Raw genomic sequence first — 22,699 nt, 5'->3', positions numbered from 1 at the left:
AATTTCAATTCATGTACTTCCATTTAGTCTATTAATTTTCTAATGAAATTTCCAAATTTTCGGAGCGCTTCTGTAGCACTGACCCCCGAAGGAGCTGCTGGTTTTTATTGGGCTTACCGTTACCTCACCTGCTTGCCTCTCCGCCCCAGGGGTCCCGTTGGTAAATAACCCAATGAATGTTAATTCCAACAATTAGTCCTTTTTCAATATTTATTTGGGATAAACACAAAGTCCTTCAATAGAGGGTTGGAGGGTTAAGGGGAGTTCAGGTACCTGGTAATTATGTGGGTTAGAGGTATTTTACCGATCCAGAGGACAACAGCTTCCACAGACTGGATCCAGCAGCCACCGGATAGGCTTCTCTCACCAACCTAGCAGCCGGTGGGATGCTCAGCAAAAGTCTCTGCCACAGACTTGTAAATTTAGATGGAACTTCTTGTAATATTAAAGAACTGTCACACAGAACCCACTTCCTTCAGTTGACCCGGCGATACTTTATGGACGATGACCCGGGTTGCGTCCTGCAACTGAGTCTCCAGGCTCCTCCTGAGATACCAGCCTTGATGCTCGGTCCTCTGCTGGAAAAGTCCTCCCCTGGATCCTCCAGTCGCTTGGCTTCTCCTCGCAGGCGAGACAGCACAGGACCACCCCTGGATCAGTAGGCCCCAAGACTACCATTTCAGTTGCGAAGCCTCAGACCAGTTGGTCCCGAGGCGCAGGAACATGCAGCACACACCCCAGGCCAGGAGGGCCATGAGGTCGGGATAGTGAACCCCGGAAAACAAACCCACTAAAATGGCGTCAGAACCTTAAATACCCCAACCCAGAATGCACACCTGGTGAACCACTCTCACTGAGCTATCTCCGAGCAAAGGTGGTATCCAATGCATCCAGCCTTGTTGTATTTCTACACTTACCGGTGGTGACAGCAACACCCACGGTCAAGTGGAAACCAGCGCAACCCAGCTGAACTGGTACAGAAACCAGAACTTTGGAATAATTAGCCTGAGCCAAACTACAGCTTCAAGCAATAAAAAAAAAAAAAAAAAAAAAAAAAAAACAATAGCGTCTGCTCATTAAGACCAGGGCGCTACACTTCGAATTCGGACCAGTCAAAAAACGATTGACAGATCAGAATTCCATGTGAAGAAAGCTGGTCGTTAAGGAGCGGGCCAGGAAGCCGGCCACCGCATCCTTAATAACTGATGACTCATCAGCTGTCAGCGGGTTCCCATCAAACGCTACAAGCTACAACTGGAATACCGAAGTACCCTTTGCACAGAAACACATTACAATCACAAACCTAAAATGTTCTACTGCCATTATGTACATGCCATACACACCTGGCAATCCTGTATGTTGCTTTTGCCTGGGTGGGCATTTACTGTGCCAGTTGGACACTTTTTGGGAGCAGCAGATTCTCCTGGACAGCTGAGATATAAAGACAGACACAAAATTATTTTCATGGAGTCACACACTTTAGGAAACTCGCTGAGTGAAATGTGTAAAAAAATAAAATAAAAAAATAAAAAAGCACACAAATCAGAATCAAACATCATCTTGAATAAATGACACCCAACAAAACCTGCTATTTCTTATTCTCCTCTAGGCACATGACTAGAAACAAACATATAAATGTCAAATACACAAAATACTAGAAGTAATTGCAGAGTTACAACAAATCAGATGTGGAAGAGTTTACAAGCCACCAGGCAATATTTAGAAAAGCGGCTGCTGGTTTACAATTGTACAGGAGCAGAGATGAAATATTGACCCGTGCTGCAAAATGACAACATTAGAATTATTGTGCCGCTTTTATAAAAATAGTTGGGAAGGATTAAACGAGGGAAAAAAACAAAAAAAAGAAAACCGTCTCCCTTCGGTTTGTCTTATTTGGCCTTGTATATCATTTATAAGAAATACAAGCTAAAATAAATGAGAACAAATAATAAAAAAAATAAAAAGAATAAAGAAAAAAGACATTTCCCATGGAGCCCTTTTTTTGGAAATCGTTTTAATTTCTTTATGAGAAACAGTATGATCTACATGCAAGGGCTTGCAAGTTGGCAAATGCACCAGGGAACACTATTTCTTCTGAAAATTAAGGCTTGCACTGAGAAGACAAAGGGACCTTTCTTCACTACCGCAAAAAATGATCATTATCTGTTTATATAGTGCCAATATGTCTTCCGCAGTGTTGAAAGTAAGGACATATACGTATGCTGGTATTAAAGGATATAAAAATTGATGAGGCTATAAGACTATGCGCACTGCCCAAACATGATTGCAAGCTAAAAAGATCAGAACAGTCCTATAGGAAAATTTTACAACAGTGCATACATTGTAGAAAAAAACCTCAATGATAAATTCAGAAAAACTGTGTTAGAAAAAATAAATAAATAAAAAACAATGTGTTGGAAAAAAAAAAACATGTTGAGATAGATATGTAGTCAATCAAGTTTATAAACCTGTGTGAAAGAAAAAAAAAATGTCTGTCACGGTACAATTTAAAACTGCAAGCTTAACCACTTTAACTGGCTATTGCGACGCCGTATCCAAAATAAAATTGATGTAATTTTCTTCTTTTGGTGGTATTTGATCACCTCTGTGGTGTGTGGTGTTTATTTTTTGCCATATAAGCAAAAAAAGACTGACAATTTTGAAAAACAAACAATATTTTTTACTTTCTGCTATAAAACCTATCCAATAAAAAAAAAAAAAAAAAAAATGTAAAACAAATCGAATTTCTTCATCAGTTTAGGCCAATATGTATTCTGCTACATATTTTTGGTAAAAGAAAAAAAAATCCCAATAAAGGTACATTGATTGGTTTGTGCAAAAGTTATAGCATCTACAAACTATGGGATAGATTTATGGACTTTTAAAAAAAATTTTTTATTGTTTTTACTAGTAATGACGGTAATCAGCGATTTTTAGCGGGACTGTGACAGACAAATCTGAGAATGAGTGACTCTTTTTGGGGACCAGTGACACCAATACAGTGATCGGTATTTAAAAAAATGCACTGTCACTGTATACATGACACTGGCTGGGAAAGGGTTTAACATCAGGGGCAATCAAAGGGTTAAGCGTGACCTTAGGGAGTGCTTTCTAACTGTGGGGGCAATGCTGTGACTGGAGGAGAACAGAGATCCCTGTTTCTGCTTAGCATCTGCGTAGATGATTGCATTGTCCTGGGTAGTGGAAACTAAAACTAGGACCCCGAATTGCACCTCAGTGAATCTACCTGGAGTATATTTTAGCTTATGTAGTAGCACCCTCTAGTGTGCTAGAAGTAGATTGTTTGTACAGAGTAGGTAAATTGTGTGTTTTTCTGGGTCAGGGTTTGAGTGACTCAGGGAGGGTTGAGTGACTCAGGGAGGGTTGAGTGACTCACAGACAGCATCTCTGAGACCTCCCCCTACTTTTAGAAATGGGTAGAAGATTCTAGAATAATGGAAGTGGAGGTAAGGAGGATCTGCCTGCAGTTTTCTGAGGGCCCTGACAACCCCCAGCAGATGGGTTGGCAGGGGGCAGACCCCCTCAAATACTCAGGGTCAGCCCAGCTGTAGCAGTGGAAGTTGGGTTCGGGTGGAAGCTGGAAATGGAGTGTTATGCTGTCGGTGGCCCTTGAGGGTAGCCCCCCCCCCTCCCAGTCAGGAGAACTGAGAGACAACCTGAGAGGACCTGATCGAGTGGACATCCCATAATGCCCACAACCCTATCAAAGTTCAATACCTCTAATAAAATACAAAAACACAAAGCTGCAAGGACTGATTCTGCACAACAGTGTTTGGTGGAAAATTATGTGTGCCTGGCTGTGCAGGGTGGGAGATACCAGCGGCTCCTGCAGGGTAGCGCTACAGTTTTGACTGGAATTACAGGTTAAAGTGCTAGTTAACCCTTATATATCTCAGAGGATACGGAGAGATTACATTTTTTTTTCCTACATAGGTTTTACTTATCTGCAGTCTTCTCTACACCCCTTTAAAAGGGGAGAAACATGTTAAAAGCTTTCTTCATCTGTCAGGAGAACAGAGGAGGGGGCAGAGAGGCTGCAGGTACAGTCTGTGAGAGATGATTGGAGGAAAGGCATACACCCCCCAAACACAGCAAAAAAACTGTGTTGTGAATGCAAGCTGTGTGCTGAGCACCCTCCCCTGCACAAATTTTATTTCTGGTGTTATAAGTGACTCATGCTGATAACATAGGAACGAAGCACCAAAGGGAAACAACACCTACAGCTTTGGAGATAGACAAGTAAACACTACAGGTATATATGCTTTGCTCAGATTTCATGACTGAGGTTTACAACCACTTTAATGTTCTCTCAAGCAACATTGACTATTTTTAATCCTTATGCTGCTAGCATTAGTAAACATATAGGAAAGAATATTATATTTACTTGTTTAAAGTAGAAGGCAATAGGTAGTAGACTTTGCCTACTATGCTTTAAAGCTGAACTCCGGGATTGATCCAGATTTCACTGCCAACTCCCCAAGAACAGCTGGCATATTGTCAAGGCCGCTCTTAGGAATCACTGGGCCCCACACAGCCTACCTGACCCCCCCCCCTTTCTATCCTAGTACAAATCTTCGCCCCCCCCCAAATCCACCATAATCCCTATTAGCCCCAAATTCCCCCACCCACTCCTGGCACAAAATACCCCCTTATCCCCTCCCAGCACAAATCTTCTTTCTACAATTCCCCCCCTAAGACAAACTCCTACAAATCCCTACTCCTAGCACAACCCCCTCTAAATTACTCTTCCCAGCACAAATTCTTCCTCCTTACCGAAATCCCCCCCAACTCTAATCCCCCCCCCCCCGAAAACAAGCATCCCCTCTCCTGGTTCAACCCCCCCGTCCTCCCCTTCCCTTGTCGTAGCACATATCCCCCTCCCTAAATCCCCACTTTTCCCAACAAGGGTAGCCACCCACCCCCATCCCTCAACTTACAGGGGGAAGCCACTAATAGCCAGAAGGTGGTGTGCTGTGTTCTGTCCCATCAGAAGAGCATTCACCTACAGTATACAGGACATGAGACCTGATCTTTCTTTAGATCGCATTGCACTGTACACACACCGCCCCCTAGCTATTCCAAGGGCTGCCTTTCTCACGGCAGCAGGAAATGTGGATAGGGGTGCTGTGTGTGTATAGTGCAATGCGATGCGATCTACAGTAACATCGATCCACGGAAGGAGAGCACAACTCAGCACACCTCCTCCTGGAGGACTCCTCTCTACTCAGCCTCCCGTCTCCTTGCCCCAGCTGTGAGTGCAGGCAGGGGGCGGGGGAAGGCGTTTCAGCAGCAGCCTGCCAGGCTCATCGTCCCTCCGTGTCTCTCACCCAGGGGCTAAAGGGAGGGAGAGGGGGAGAAACCTGGGTGAGAAACACGGAGAGCATTGTTCTCCACTGATCCTCCAGCTGTCCGGGGCCCTCTGTGTGCTGGGGCCCCCTACAGGAGGACCGGTGGTCGCCCCTATCAGCGGCCCTAAATATTGTATCTCAAGAGTGTGAATAATGTTCAAGAGGGCAGTAAACCAAGATCAAGAACACAGGGACATGACCTCAAATTAGCAGACAGACACATCCTTGGGACAAACATAGATCTATACACAGACAAAAAAGTGAAAAAACAAAAACAAAACAACAACCTATTAATATACCGTATTTATCAGTGTATAACACCTTAAAATCGGGGGAAAGCCATGGGTGCATGTTATACGCCGATCCCCACTGTCTGTGAGCTGAAAATATTAAGCGCCGCTGAAAAAGACCGAGCCGACTGTACTGTGTACTCGGCTCGGCTCCGCTTGCAGTCCCGCCCAGACTGGCTCGGTCTTTTTCTTGGGCGCTCAGTCTTTTTCGGCGGCGCTCGGTATTTTTCATCGGCGCTCACTCGGTCTGTCTCGGCGGCGGGAAATTTAAATGTGGGCAAGGCTGCAAACGGCGCTGGGCAAGCTGCAAATGACACTGGCAAGCTGCAAATGACACTGGGCAAGCTGCAATGATGGACAAGGCTGCAGATGCACACTGATAAGGCTGCATTGATGGGCATTAAAATGTAAGTTATTTTTTCCTTAAACTTCCCTCCTAAAACTTTTTTACTTAAAATGCCCTCCTAAACTTGGGGTGCGTGTTATACACCGATAAATATGGTATGTGTGTATATACAGTGCCTTGCGAAAGTATTCGCCCCCCTTGAACTTTTCAACCTTTTGCCACATTTCAGGCTTCAAACAAAGATATCAAATTTTAATTTTTTGTGAAGAATCACCAACAAGTGGGACACAATTGTGAAGTGGAACGAAATCTATTGGATAATTTAAACTTTTTTAGCAAATGAAAAACTGAAAAGTGGTGCGTGCAAAATTATTCGGCCCCTTTACTTTCAGTGCAGCAAACTCACTCCAGAAGTTCAGCGAGGATCTCTGAATGATCCAATGTTGTCCTAAATGACTGATGGTGATAAATAGAATCCACCTGTGTGTAATCAAGTCTCTGTATAAATGCACCTGCTCTGTGATAATCTCAGGGTTCTGTTGAAAGCACAGATAGCATCATGAAGACCAAGGAACACACCAGGCAGGTCCATAATACTGTTGTGGAGAAGTTTAAAGCCGGATTTGGATACAAAAAGATTTCCCAAGCTTTAAACATCCCAAGGAGCACTGTGCAAGTGATCATTTTGAAAAGAAAGGAATATCAGACCACTGCAAATCTACCAAGACCTGGCCGTCCCTCTAAACTTTCAGCCCAGACAAGGAGAAGACTGATCAGAGATGCAGCCAAGAGGCCCATGATCATTCTGGATGAACTGCAGAGAACTACAGCTGAGATGGAAGAGTCTGTCCATAGGACAACAATCAGTCGTACACTGCACAAATCTGGCCTTTATGGAAGAGTGGCAAGAAGAAAGCCATTTCTCAAAGATATCCATAAAAAGTCTCGTCTAAAGTTTGCTACAAGCCACCTGGGAGACACACCAAACATGTGGAAGAAGGTGCTCTGGTCAGATGAAACCAAAATCGAACTTTTTGCCCACAATGCAAAACGATATGTTTGGAGTAAAAGCAACACAGCTCATCACCCTCAACACACCATCCCCACTGTGAAACATGGTGGTGGCAGCATCATGGTTTGAGCCTGCTTTTCTTCAGCAGGGACAGGGAAGATGGTTAAAATTGAGGGGAAGATAGATGCAGCCAAATACAGGACCATTCTGGATGAAAACCTGTTGGAGTCTGCAAAAGACCTGAAACTGGGACGGAGATTTATCTTCCAACAAGACAATGATCCCAAACATACAGCAAAATCTACAAAGGAATGGTTCACAAATAAACGTATCCAGGTGTTAGAATGGCCAAGTCAAAGTCCAGACCTGAATCCAATCGAGAATCTGTGGAAAGAGCTGAAAACTGCTGTTCACAAACGCTCTCCATCCAACCTCACTGAGCTCGAGCTGTTTTGCAAGGAAGAATGGGCAAGAATTTCAGTCTCTCGATGTGCAAAACTGATAGAGACATACCCCAAGCGGCTTGCAGCTGTAATCGCAGCAAAAGGTGGCTCTACAAAGTATTAACGCAAATGGGCCGAATAATTTTGCACGCCCCACTTTTCATTTTTTTATTAGTTAAAAAAGTTTCAAAAATCCAATAGATTTCGTTCCACTTCACAATTGTGTCCCACTTGTTGGTGATTCTTCACAAAAAATAAAAATATAGATATGTATATAGCCACGCTCTGCTAATTTATGCATTGCAGTAGGTTATAAGTAAGAGTTTGGCTCCCTCTAGTGTCCTTTCTATTTAATGCTAGTAAGACTTTTGCTTGGTCTCATTAAAGACATGTTCCAGAGCATTGTGGGAGATATAGTGAATGAGGAAGTGACTCATGTACTAAAACTCAGTCTTTGAACTACTTACCCACAATTCCAGGTCAGAGAACAGCCTGCTGGGTAGTGACATAAAAGGGGCAGTGTGGCCATTTTTCCAGCCTCTTGGGACGCCATTCAAAACCTGCCTGCAGCGAGGTCTGTATGTGTGACCGAGAGGCTGTGGCTGGTAAGGCCCGGAGCGAAATCGTTTGGCCTCTGAGGAGCTCCAGAGCACAGTCAGCTGGACCAGCGTGCGGATGGCCCAGAAGAACCAAAATTTCTAAAGGTTTCCTGCATTACAGTTACATCAGTCATCAGAAGGAGCGGTGCGGTGTGACGGCGCCAGATTGGATCGGGACTCAGATACCAGGAAAGGAGCCTTGCAAGCATCTGGGCCTGTTGTAATGAGTAGGCACTTGCCCAGATCAGGATTGTGTATATTGTTGCCATGTTACTTTGTTACAGAAAGCTGATGGGACTTGCAGTGTGTTGCAGAGTGTTCTCATTCATCCATAGCCTGCATACAGTGGAGTTTCAGGGTTGCTTTCCCTGTGTTATAAAGCTAATACTGCATCACATCCACTGCTAAGGAGAAACCATACAAGTGCTTTCTGTTTTGCAAGTATACCAATATCAGCGCATGTCTTTTTTCTATAGTCTACTGTCTACTCGTTTCTCTGTTGGATTTACAAATACTGCAGTCTAATACCCTGAGCTAGCTGAAGATCAAGAGTACAAGGATCATCTTCTACAAAATGCCACAGTTCACTTTGCATTTGGGACATTGCATTGCAACCTAGGGGGAGCCCTTGAGTATAGGATATATACATATATCTATTGTATTGTATTGTACCATTGCATGTTCGTAACTTTTGCTGTGGCTCTAGTGTGTGCATTGAGGTTTTGGCGGAAAGGTGTTCAGTATCAGTGTCAATAAGATTGAGCACTTGTCCTACTGCATGCCTGTTTGCATATACCCCCTATGGTAATCATTGAATCCTCAGTTTATGCATATATTGATCGTTATCTATTGTCATCCTTTATATCTGAATTGTCACAGTGTTTTTTGTGCTATTTTCTTAGTAAATTTCCCAAGTGGTTAATTGACAATTTGTGTGAGACTCCATCTATTACTACAGTTGGTGAAGTGATGGGTCCCAAAGCTATGGTAAATATATTGCACAGTGAATTATCACTGTAATCTTTGTTCAGTTATACTGTGTGTGGCTCTCATTGATAACATTACAAACCTCCTAGAAAATGGAACCTGAGGTGTCAGAGGTGAGAGAGGACCTGCACAGACAGGGTAGCCAGTGGGGATTAGAGCCAATCAGCAGCCCCTACGGGGGTACCGTTACATATATATATATTTACTATGTAACCTAGGGAACAGGTAGCGGGTACAAAGATCCCTGGGATGAGCAGTTGCTCAGGCACAGATACCAAATCCAGTGATGTAGTGACAAACAGTGCTGTGTTTATTTGTATTATATACAAGTCCATATATAGGTGCTGTACAGTGTTCCAGAAAACAAATAAAGGACAAAAAATAGCAAAACACAAATCCTAGCCGTGTCTCGGCTCTAACTATACAGTATGCAGTGCTCACTACCAGCCTGAACAAGCCTACCGCTTGTCAATCTCTACATACACTGCTTGACAGCTTTTACCAACCTTTTCCTCTTCACAGACCAACTTTGTCTGTATGTCCCAGGCAGAGAACAAAAGCTCTCTGCTCAGGTGAGCTTAAATTAGCCTGGGGAAGAGGACCAAGACCCGAACTGGATCATGGATCAGAGATTTCTGAATGTGTACGAGAGGAGCCTGGGCACTGTATAAACCCCAAACAGAACTTTTCCTGGCTCTCTCTGGGACGCTCTGCTACATAATATATATCCTCTGATTTCCCGTTATTTCTGTAAAATTGTGATTTGAATTTTCCCTTATGATCATACCAGATTTTTCTTAAGGCAATCAAAAACAAAAGAAGACTGTTGCCCAATAAAGCTCAAATGGCCAGATCAGCAAACCACAATCAACATATGTGGAACATGAAAGACCTGTGAGAAGGTCCTGCACCCGCAAACATGCTGCGTTTATATATGCGCGGGAGTGCTTTTAAGAACGAACAGCTGCCGCACTCATTTTGGTTTTGCTTGTGGGAACAGGTACGATTCCTACACCCACAACCACCCAGAGTAGTATGATCCGGGCCTGAAAGAGTCCCAAGATAATTGGATTAATTGGAGTCATTTAAAAACAGCCAATGCAATCTTGGACTAATGCCACTCCCCCTTTATCAGGACTCAACACAGGATAAAATGTGGATGGACTTCACATATCTATATTAGAACAGGTATTAAACTCATGGTATAACAACTTGACAGTATCCTCCTTCCCAGGATCATGGGAAAAAGTCCATTGGACGAAATGTGTTGGAGGTGATGTCAGGCACCGGAAATTATGCGTTCACACATGCCGGAAGTTACGCAGTGGCCATCTTGACTGAGGTTTACTGGCCTTTTAACAAGTCTTTGTATGTGAATTGGAATATAATAAATGTTTGATTTTATGATTATGCACTCTGGGCCCTTTGTGATATCTTTGCATGGGGGTTCCTGATATTGACAAGTAGAAGACTGTTGAGGACAAGATTTTGTGAAAAAAACAATTATATTACAGCATTTGGTAAGGTGCATGGAGTGCCTACATAATGCTTAGTGGGGAAAACACATTTCACGGTGGTTATTAAGGACGAGCTGAACACCCCCCCCCCCGGTTCGGTTCGCACCAGAACATGCGAACAGGCAAAAAATTCGGACAAACGTGTGGAACACCATTAAAGTCTATGGGACACAAACATGAAAAATCAAAAGTGCTCATTTTAAAGTCATATATGCAAGTTATTGTCATAAAAAGTGTTTGGAGACCCGGGTCCTGCCCCAGGGAACATGTATCAATGCAAAAAAAGTTTTAAAAATGCCAGGTTTTTTCGGGAGCAGTGATTTTATTAATGCTTAAAGTGAAACAATAAAAATGAAATATTCTTTTAAATATCGTCCTTGGGGGGTGTCTATAGTATGCCGGTAAAGTGGCGCAGTTATCCTGTGTTTAGAAAAATACCACAGCAAAATTATATTTCTAAAGGAAAAAAGTAATTTAAAACTGATCATGGCTGTAAATGAATTGTCAGGTCTCGGCAAAATATAGATAAAACTCCCTTGGGGCCTGGTAATGGACTGGGGGGAAACCCATGCCGTTTTTTTCAATGAGTTTTATCTATATTGCCGAGACCTGACAATTCATTACAGCCACAATCAGTTTTGAGGGAACCCCGAACCAAAATAAGCAAGCATGCAACCTGGCAGGGCACAGGAAATGAGAGGGGGCCCCCCTGACGCCACGTAATGTCAGAGGAAGGCGGGGTCATCCATTTACATCGAGTGGCCCCACCCTCAGCTATGTAACAGCTGTCAACGAGAAGAGGCGTCACTCATGGGAGCCTCACAAGGAGGGGGAGCTGTTGCCTTTTTTATTCTTTTTTCAGTCCGTCATGTGGCGTGAGATGAGATTTTATTTTTTAGTAAAGGACTTGTCCCACAGTGTCTCTGTCAGGTCACCCTGAGGCCAGGTGACAGATGCACACCGTAGGGATTAGGAGTGCACCGCAAGGTTGTGGACCCTATGGCTGACTGCTGCTGACAGAGGTCAAGGTGATAGGAAGGCAGGGCCGCCAGAACACCAAGATGAATCCCACCGGGGATAGAGCGTAAGATTCCCTGGGGCGCGGAGTCTAAGAGCCAGCAGGTGTTCACCAGAGCCTCGAGTGGTGAGGATGGACTTGACTGCAACTGGCTCCAGGTCGCAACCCCCAGGGTCCCCCAGCTCGCACCCACAGTAGGCAACAGGAGGATAGGGATGGTGAGGGACAAAGCCAAGGTCGGGGCCACAAGCAGACAGGAATAATCGGGGACACGTCAAAAGGTCAGGATCACAGGCAAACAGGGATGGTCAAGGACACGCCAAAGTCGCTAACAGAATAACAGCAGAGCACACGGCAGGTAACAGGAAGCTAACGCACAAAGTTTGATCAGCAGGGATGGCCTGCAGTGCACAGGTTAATATAGAGCTCCCCGATAGGAGCTAGGGTGGAGCCATGCCAGAGGATGGATTACAAAAGCAGACAGGTGAGGGTCGGCTGGTCTCTAGATGAACACATGGGAACAGGTAAGCAAACTATTGTATAACCATGACAGTCTCCTTTACTATTTTTGGTTTAAAAAAAAAAAAAAATCACTGCTCCCGAAAAAAACTGTTTTTAAAAAAATGTTTGAATTGATACATGTCCCCTGGGGCAGGACCTGGGTCCCCCGAAATTCGGCCAGCAAATGTCCGATGGAGCCTACACACAATCGCATTTTCTGACCAAAAGCTCTCATTGGTCTTTTGCTGGCCGAATTTCCGATCGTGTGTATGCAGCATTAGAAGCTGAAGGAAACAGGCCACAAGAAGATCTTTCAATGTTTCCAGCCCACACACTGTCCAAAAGATAAATTCCTATTAAGAGTTTTTTCTGTAGAATTCGAGTTCTCTTGAAGTCAGCCAGCACAGCTCCATCAATAAAAGTTATTAGAAATCAGAAGACTTGTATTTTGAGATCTTCTAAAGCTTTGCAGTAATTGTAGCTGGCAGATTTAATGTGAATGTTGATATTGCAATATATGGAGCTCCCCTGTCATCACAGATATTTTACACATAATTACTGTGATACTAGATAACAGTATAACTGCTCTAGTTGGCACCACTGCTTTCCTCAGGCACCTTCCATTATGCGCATGTAAAAAATGTAGGACAGATAAAAATTATGAAAAAGAATAATCCAGCCCTCTGAGATAATTTAAAATAATCAATATCATGAGATTAATCTTTTTTTTTTCCTGTCTGTTCCAGTGACCTCCAAGATATATTATATCCATCAATCACCAATCACTGCAGTTGCGCTGAGATCTTGAGCAAAAGGAACGATACAAAAGGAATTTTAATAATGGAACATGGAAATATGTCAGATTTACGGCATCTCCTGGGAACGTTCCCTGAGAAGCGGAAAAAAGTCAAACACAACTATTAAGTGGAGGTGAAGTATGAAACAAAAGGGAAGTATAATATCTTCAAGGATGATATGGTGCTCATAACCTCCATCTAACTGCATTGAATAGGAACAGCTCTGGTAAGGTTTAAAGTGTTGGTTTTAGTTTGCAATTACAATTAAAGTTATGTATTAAAGTTATAAGTCAGAAGGTTGTTGTTTTTTTTTTTTATCTTAAAGCATTCTATGCATTAAGCAGTGTTAATTTAGTCGACTAAAATGATTAAAAAAATTTAAGTCGACTAAAATGACTAAAACATTTTAGTCGACTAAAATGACTAAAACATTTTAGTCGACTAAAATACAACTAAAACAATTGAGATGATTAAAATATGATTAAAACTAAAAGCCATTTTAGTCAAAAGACTAAAATGAGACTAAAACTAAAATGCACTGGAGATTTAGTCGACTAAATACGACTAAAACAATTGCAGAAGTCTAAAACTAAAATGCCATTTTAGTCCTAAGACTAAAATTAATACTGGCATTAAGATGAAGAAACCTTCTGTGTAACAACCACCCCTAACACTTGCCTGAGCCCCCACTCGATCCGGCGATGTGCACGACTGCCTCAGCCTTCCGAGGCGCTCCCTCCTGATTGGATGAGACACAGCAATGGCGTAACTGGCCGATGTCAAAGACAGTAAGCCAATCAGGAGAGAGAGGGGTGGGGCCAAACAGCTGCTCCGTGTCTGAATGGACAAACTGAACTGTGGATCAGCTTGGGTGCTGGCATTGAACAGGAGGGAGGGGCCAGGAGCTCCAGCCAGGGACCCCGAGAAGAGGAGGATCCGAGCTGCTCTGTGCAAAACCAACTGCACAGAGAAAGTAACTATGAGATGTTTGTTATTTTTAAAGAAAGAAAAAAACTTTGGTATCACTTAAGTCTCAATTTTTTTTTGTTTCCTAAACAAAAAAACATGTCAAACTTACCTGCTCTGTTTAATGGTTTTACACAGCTGGAGCAACCATGATCCTGCTCTTTTGGGGTCCCCTGCCGGCACTCCTCCTGCCTTTGAGTACCTTTCCTAGCAAGCCACTTTCTGGTGGGGGGCACCCGTGCAGGCTCGCTCCTGACCCAGGCTGTGTGTGTCTACTGACAAACACACACACAGTGCAGTTCGGCCTCACCCCCTGCTCTCTCATCACTGGATGAGAAGGAGATAATGAGTCTCACTGCTGTCCAGTGAGGAGACAGAGAGAGAGAGAGAGGAGAGATAGAGAGAGAGGAGAGAGAGAGGAGAGAGAGAGGGGAGAGAGAGGGGAGAGAGAGGGGAGAGAGAGAGGAGAGAGAGAGAGAGAGAGAGAGAGAGAGAGAGAGAGAGCACAGTGATGGATAGAGATCAGGTAAATATTTGAGGGGGGGGGATTTAAAATTAAAAAAATAAAGGGACCGTGTAAAAATGAACTGGTAACCTGTAGAAATGTTTAAAATGTTGCCTATGAAGATTTTGAAATACCGTAGTTTGTCGTCATTCCACAGGTGTGCACAATTTTAATTCATGACATGTTAGGTATCTATTTACTCGGCGTAACATCATCCTTTACATTATACAAATAAAAAATTAGTTTTTTTTAATACAGTGTGACATAAAATATTGTAACTATCATTTTATTCTCCAGGGTCTCTGCTAATAATTATATATATAATATATAAATATTATATATATATATATATATATATATATATATATATAATATATAAATATTATATATATATATATATTACATATATAATGTTTGGGGGTTCTAGCAAAAAATACAGATTTTAACTTGTAAACAACAAGTGTCAGAAAAATGCTTAGGCATTAAGGGGTAGACATGTGCAGAGTAAAATATTTCGTTTCGGAATTTCTTTTTCGTCCGAAAACTTAATTTATTTAGTTACTCCCAAAATTCGTTTTTATTTATTTTGTTTTTCGTTCAAAAATTGCATTCGTCCGAAAATCCACATGAATTACGGTCGAATCTGTCTTTGAAGGCTTATGGTGTCTGTCGAATGTATAAAGAAGATTCGACGGAGCTAGTATATAGCATACTTTAGAACCCCTGTTAAAGTCTATGGGACTCCAACGTTCAAAATCTAAAGTGCTAATTGTAAAGACTAATTTGCAAGTTACTGTCCTAAAAAGTGTTTGGGGACCCGGGTCCTGCCCCAGGGGACATGTATCAATGCAAAAAAAAAGTTTTAAAAACGGCCGTTTTTTCGGGAGCAGTGATTTTAATAATGATTAAAGTGAAACAATAAAAGTGTAATATTCCTTTACATTTCGTAGGGGGGGGGGGGGGGGTGTCTATAGTATACCTGTGAAGGGGCTCATGTTTCTGGTGCTTAGAACTGTCCCTGCACAAAGTGTCATTTATGCAGGAAAAAAAGTCCTTTAAAATCACTCGCAGCTATTATGAATTGTCGGCTCTGTAATACAGAGAACACTCATTGAAAGTCATTGATAAAAAAATAAATAAATAAATTTTAAAAAAAAGCGTGGGGGTCCCCCAAATTCAATTACCAGGCCCTTCAGGTCTGGTATGGATATTAAGGGGAACCCTGCCTCAAATTTAAGAAAAAATTTGACGTGGGGTTCCCCCTAAATATCCATAACCAGACCCTTCAGGTCTGGTATGGATATTAAGGGGAACCCCGCATCAAATTTAAAAAAAAATTGACGTGGGGGTCCCCCTAAAAATCCATACCAGACCCTTTATCCGAGCACGCAACCTGGCAGGCCGCAGGAAAAGAGGGGGGGACGAGAGCGGCCCCTCCTCCCTCCTGAACCGTACCAGGCCACATGCCCTCAACATTGGGAGGATGCTTTGGGGGTCTGTGACCCCTCAAAGCACCTTGTCCCCATGTTGATGAGGACAAGGGCCTCATCCCCACAACAGTGGCCGGTGGTTGTGGAGGTTTGCGGGCGGGGGGCTTATCAGAATCTGGAAGCCCCCTTTAACAAGGGGACCCCCAGATCCCGCCCCCCCCCCTGTTTGAAATGGTAAGGGGGTACAAAAGTACCCCTACCATTTCACAAAGAAAGTGTAAAAAATTGTTAAATAAGACAAACACACTTTTGTAAAATTCCTTTATTAAAAATAAAAAAAATAAAAAAAAGATTCCAGCGGTGGTAATCCATTCTTGCTATCCAGCGACGGACGGTCATCTCTCCAGCGATGGCTCATCTCATCCCATCCAGCGCAGTGTATCCATCCCTCTTCTGTCTCCGCGGAGGAGACACTGGAGGGATTCCGGCGGCCTGACGTTTCTTATATACGGAGGGCGGGGTCACCCGTCACCTGACCCGCCCCCTCTGAGGCAAGGGGAAACCCGGGGTTCCCTGTGATGTATGGGTGACCCCGCCCCCTCTGATGTAACACAGGCAGGTTTCTGTTACATCAGAGGGGGGCGGGGTCACCCATACGTCACGGGGAACCCCGGGTTTCCCCTTGCGTCAGAGGGGGGCGGGGTCAGGTGACGGGTGGCCCCGCCCTCCGTATATAAGAAACGTCAGACCGCCGGAATCCTTGCAGTGTCTCCACTGCGGAGACAGAAGAGGGATGGATTAGCTGCGCTGGATGAGATGAGCCATCGCTGGAGAGATGACCGTCCGTCGCTGGATAGCAAGAGTGGATTACCACCGCTGGAAACTTTTTTTTATTTTTTTTATTTTTAATAAAGGAATTTTACAAAAGAGTGTTTGTCTTATTTAACAATTTTTTACACTTTCTTTGTGAAATGGTAATTACCTCCTTACTATTTCAAACAGGGGGGGGGGCGGGATCTGGGGGTCCCCTTGTTAAAGGGGGCTTCCAGATTCTGATAAGCCCCCCGCCCGCAGACCTCCACAACCACCGGCCACGGTTGTGGGGATGAGGCCCTTGTCCTCATCAACATGGGGACAAGGTGCTTTTAGGCGTCACAGACCCCCAAAGCATCCTCCCAATGTTGAGGGCATGTGGCCTGGTACGGTTCAGGAGGGAGGGGGGCGCTCTCTCGTCCCCCCTCTTTTCCTGCGGCCTGCCAGGTTGCGTGCTCGGATAAAGGGTCTGGCATGGATTTTTAGGGGGACCCCCACGTCAATTTTTTTTTAAATTTGACGCGGGGTTCCCCTTAATATCCATACCAGACCTGAAGGGCCTGGTAATTGAATTTGGGGGACCCCCATGCTTTTTTTTAAATGTATTTTTTTATTTTTTTATCAATGACTTTCAATGAGTGTTCTCTGTATTACGGAGCCGACAATTCATAATAGCTGCGAGTGATTTTAAAGGACTTTTTTTCCTGCATAAATGACACTTTGTGCAGGGACAGTTCTAAGCACCAGAAACATGAGCCCCATTCACAGGCATACTATAGACACCCCCCCCCCCCCCCCTACGAAATTTAAAGGAATATTACACTTTTATTGTTTCACTTTAATCATTATTAAAATCACTGCTCCCGAAAAACGGCCGTTTTTAAAACTTTTTTTTGCATTGATACATGTCCCCTGGGGCAGGACCCGGGTCCCCAAACACTTTTTAGGACAGTAACTTGCAGAATCTTTTCTCTCTGTCAAAACTTTTTTCTCTGTCGAATATTTTTTCTATATAATCTTGGACTAATAGAGGTACGGTTAGGCACATTCGACCACAGGTTCTATAGACAGATTGTTATTGTCAGAGTCATGTCGAATCTCCTATTCTATATCGAACTGTTGTAACAATGAAAACGAAAATAAAGCATTTATTTACGTCGGATCTTTCGTTTTTCGGATTCTGTGCTTTCGTTATCGTTTGTCAAAACGAAAACTAAAATAGCTGAAATTCGGACGAAAATGCATTCGGACGAAAACGAATGCACATGTCTATTAAGGGGTTAATCAAAAATCCAGAAAAAAAACACATGATATAAATGTTATAAATTGAGTTACAGTTCAGTGAGTAAAATAAGTATTTGATCCCCTACCAACCAAAAATAATTGTGGCTCCCACAGGCTGGATACAATGTGTGCTCTTTTGGTACACAGATTAGTCCTGTCAGTTTAAAGTAATTGTAAAGTCTCTTTTTTTTCAATAAAATTAACAAACTTGTTATACTTACCTGCTGTGTGCAGTGGATTTGCACAGAGCAGCTCAGATCCTCCTCCTCATTACTGTCTCAGCCAATCAGGAGGGAGAGTCATTGAAAGGCATCGCTGGACAGAAATAGGGCTCAGGTAAGTATTAGGGGGTGCTGTGGGCGGCTGCTGTACATATGATGCCTTAAGATAAAAAACCTTCTGACTTTACAACTCCTTTAAGACGAAGCTCCAAACAACAAATCGTTATATGTATAAAAGACATCTGTCCACAGAATCTCTTTCTTCCATTCAAACCTCACCATCATGGGCAAGACCAAAGAGCTGTCAAAGGACATAAGGGACAAGATTATAGACCTGCACAAGGCTGGAATGGGCTCCAAGACCATCAGCAAGAAGCTTGGTGAGAAGGAGACAACTGTTGTAGTAATTATTTGCAAATGGAAGGAATACAAAATCCATCAATCACCCTTGGTCTGGAGCTCCATGCAAGATTTTGCCTCATGGGGTAAGGATGATCATGAGAAAAAAGATGGATCAGCCCAGAACTACACGGAAGGAACTTGTGAATGATCTCAAGGCAGGTGGGTCCACAGTCACCAAACAAACCATTGGTAACACAATGCGCCGCCACGGATTGGAATCCTGCAGCACCCTCTAGGGTGCAGCCACATGTACAGGTCCATCTGAAGTTTTCCAATGAACATCTAAATGATTCAGAGGATTGGGAGAAAGTGGTGTGGTCAGGTGAGACCAAAATTTAGCTCCTTGGCATTAACTTGATTCGCAGTGTTTGGAGGAAGAAAAATGCTGACTTAGACCCTAAGAACACCATCCCTACAGTCAAGCACGGAGGTGGAAACATTATGCTTTGGGGCTGTTTCGATGCTAGCGGTACAGGCCGACTTTGCGGCATTGAGGGGCCAATCAATATTGTAATATCTTGGATAAGAACCTTCCTCCCTCAGCCAGGCCACTGAAGATAGGTCTTCCAGCATGACAATGACCCAAAACATTCCATCAAGGCTACAAAGGAGTGGCACAAGAAGAAGCACATTAAGGTTGTGGAGTGGCCTAGCCAGTCTCCAGACCTTAATCCTAGAGAAAATTTATAAAGAGAACTGAAATTTTGAATTGCCCAAACGATAGCCAAGAATCCTTAAGGATTTTAACATCCTATAACATTTGTATCGTGTGTTTTTTTTCTGGATTTTTGGTTGATTTTCTGATTTGCAATGCCTCATGGGACTTGCAGTTTCGCAACAGCTGGAGGGCCACCAATTTGAGACCCCTGCCCTAAAATCTCTAAGCAAGGACTGTAATCTATAAGCCTCGGTTCACACAATGAAACACATATGGATCGCACAGGAACTGCACTGCATTCCTGTGCAATTCACATGAGATTTGGTGTGATGCGAATTGAGCCTATTCACTTTGATATATATAATTGTACATAAAATGCACTTTTGCTAAACCTTTGAGGCAACTACAAAATTCCTACATTTGTAAATCTCTACGTGCCTTCTTCCTTCTGGTCTGGGGCACGTGCATGCTCCCCTGGAGACCCGCTCCCACTGTGATTGGACACAGTGGGAGCCAATGAGTCTGGAGAACTTGATGACCGACAGGAACCCAGCGATTGTTCGGAGAGAGGCAGAACGGCGGTGTTCCTATGTAAACTTGTGTTTCTGCTAATCAGGAACACTGATCTCTGTCTTCTTACAGTGCAACCATCCCTCACACAGAAAGCACTCCCAGGGAACACATTTAACCCTTTGATCGCTCCTGGTGTCAACCTCTTCCCTACCAGTGCCATTAGTACAGTGACCATGCATTTTTTGTAGTACTGATCACTGTATTGCTGTCACTGGTTACCAAAAGTGTCACTTTGTGTCAGATGTGTCTGCACCAATGTCGCAGTCCCACTAAAAATTGCTGATCACCACCATTACTAGTAGAAAAAATATAATAAATAAATAAAAAGTCCATAAGTCCGTTTGTAGACGCTATAATTTTTGTGCAAACCAATCAATGTACGCTTATCGGGATTTTTTTTTTTAGCAAAAACATGTAGCAAAATACATATTGGCCTAAACTGACAAAAATTAGATTTTTTTTAATTTTTATATTGGATACGTTTTATAGCAGAAAGAAAAAAATAGTTTTCTTTTTCAAAATTGTCACTCTATTTTTTTGTTTAATAGCGCAAAAAATAAAAACCACAGAGTTGATCAAATACCACCAAAAGAAAGCACTATTTGTGGGGAAAAAAGGACGTTAATTTTATTTGGGTACAGCGTGGCACGACCATGCAATTGTCTGTTAAAATAACACAGTGCCGTATTGCAAAAATGGCCTGGTCATGAGAGGGGTAAACCTTCTGGAGCTGAAGTGGTTAAGGGGCGTAAAAGGGGGTGTGCCCTAAGCCTACATACTTTTTTTAATAGGTGTCTCTCATTCTCATCTCAAAAAGTTGGGAGGTATGCAAACAAATAACAGGTACCCTAAACACACCATGTTTTCAGCAATATAATAATGTGATCATTTTTAGCACTATACAATGTAGGAGATGTGGTGTGCTTCATGCCTTCCTGATATCACTTGTTCCCAATTATCAGTAATTGTACCCAAACATGTGGCAACATTAAAGAAAAATGATCAAACCCCAGATGATGTCTGTTTAGACGAAACGTGCTGGGATGAGCCCTGCTGATGTCATTGCGTTACCCACAAACTTCAATTTTAAGCACTTGATCCACTTTCTAAATGTGAGCAATTCCAATTTTCTTTTAATAAATTTTACGTTTATACGGATTCAGACTATGCGGGGTATTTTCTTTTTTGGTCATGCTATTCTGAACACTTGAGAGGATCTGGTCTGACAAGGCTGCTTCTGAAGACCGCTTCTTGGTGACATTGACCAATTGCATTGCCTTACAATTTGATCTGGAACTCAGACGTGGAGGTCCCATATTTTGGTGGTTGCACCGTAAGCCTTGTTAACTCACTGAGCATATGCCCATTTGAGTCCTCTCACTCTGGTAAGCCTCCTTATTAACCGGTGGTGGTTCTATTGTCTGTGTCCTCACCTCAACATTGATGTCATGTGGAATCACACTTCTAGTTACACAATTTGTTGTCACTGCTTATTTAAAGAGGAGCTGCACCTTTAAAAAAAATATTAAAAGTCAGCAGCTAGAAATACTGCAGCTGCTGACTTTTAATAAATGGACACTTACCTGTCCCAGGGTCCAGCGATGTCGACAGCAGATGACGAGCAATCGCTCGTCTCTCAGCTGCCCCCCACCATCCCCTGTCAGGGAAACCAGGAAGTGAAGCATTGCGGCTTCACTGCCCAGTTCCCTACTGCGCATGCGTGAGTCGCGCTGCGCATCTCCACTGGTCCCCACTGTGTCCTGGGAACTGTGTGTTTCCCAGAACACAACCGAGGGGGGGGGGGGGGGGGGTGAGGGGGGCGTGGCATCTGTGGCTAGCTTGTCCCGGAAGTGGGTGCAGATACCTGGATTACACATGTATCTGCACCCCCTCCCCCCTGAAAGGTGACAATTGTGGCACCGGAGGGGGGGGGGAGGGTTCCGATGAGTGGACCTTCCATTTTAGGGTGGAGGTCCGCTTTAAAGACTGCTTATGCTTACTGTTTATGTTTTAAAACAACTTTTGTATGATGGCACATGGACTTTAGTTTGGGTGTGAATTTCACATCTCATTTTCATTATTATTATTAGTTTTTGAGGTCATTGCACAGAGTACATTCGTATGTATACATATGTATTTCAATGTTTTGAGCGCTGCACATAATTTCACTTTTTACTTATTAAAGAAAAATTATCAGCATGGAAAAAAAACACAGAAAAGGCAAGTATTCTGTAATATCACAAGACATGAAAAAAATCATTGCCATCGATAATTACATCCAAACTCTGAAAACAACAGGAACAAATCAGAAGCGCTGAAGATAGCTGGGTTTGCTGTAAAGGTGCAGAGTGGTGATTAATTCACAACAAGAAAAGAAAGCGCATCGGCACTTTCCAACAAAAGACTTATGGCCCCGGCAGACACCATGTATCCAGCAATAGACTGCATGTGAATAATTCTATAAGCAACAAGCAAATACAATATGATGCAGCATTCTCTTTTATTGCCAAGAAAATCACACCAGGTACTCTGAATTATTAACAGGTCGGAGTGGAATAAGTGAGAGGATTTTGCAGCAAAGCGAAAAAAGGTCAGCAGAATATATCAAACAGATATTATGAGGGAGTAACTCATGAATTCCCCGCACTTACTAAAATCCTGGCTGACACTCCCAACAGCTGCCGGAGGAATAGTAAGCGCCTGGTGGGCAGGGAAGGTAGCAGTCTGTCTCGCAGTTGGGATGGTGCGTTGGGGTCTGGCACAGGACACCTAAAAAAAAAAAAAAAATAACAAGAGAACTTTACGCCAAAGGAAGATGCAGGCACCAGGAGCAAATCTACCCGTTTTTGTCCCATGCAAAAAACTATGAGGGTGGCATTCAGACCCTTAACAAATCAATCTATCTACAGTGCCTTGAAAAAGTATTCACACGCCTTGAAATTTCCCACATTTTGTCATGTTACAAAAA

General features: G+C 43.1%; 1 long non-coding RNA gene across 1 annotated transcript in view; it reads right to left on the bottom strand.

Annotated features, from left to right (window-relative positions):
- LOC143933282 (uncharacterized) overlaps window positions 1-22,494 on the bottom strand; it is a 29,565-nt gene extending 7,071 nt beyond the window's left edge. Inside the window, exons 1-2 of the long non-coding RNA XR_013263078.1 lie at window positions 22,383-22,494; window positions 1,344-1,431 (exon numbers count right to left, since the gene is read on the bottom strand). This is a non-coding gene — a long non-coding RNA (uncharacterized LOC143933282). The remainder of the gene's footprint in view (window positions 1-1,343; window positions 1,432-22,382) is intronic.
- Between the last annotated feature and the right edge of the window lie 205 nt (window positions 22,495-22,699).

Source organism: Lithobates pipiens, unplaced genomic scaffold (assembly GCF_037356315.1).
Source record: "Lithobates pipiens isolate NorthernLeopardFrog02 unplaced genomic scaffold, aLitPip1_a1.2 Scaffold_27, whole genome shotgun sequence".
Lineage (NCBI taxonomy): Eukaryota > Metazoa > Chordata > Amphibia > Anura > Ranidae > Lithobates > Lithobates pipiens.
Note: the sequence above shows the minus strand (reverse complement) of the source record. Positions and strands in the feature narration are given on the sequence as shown.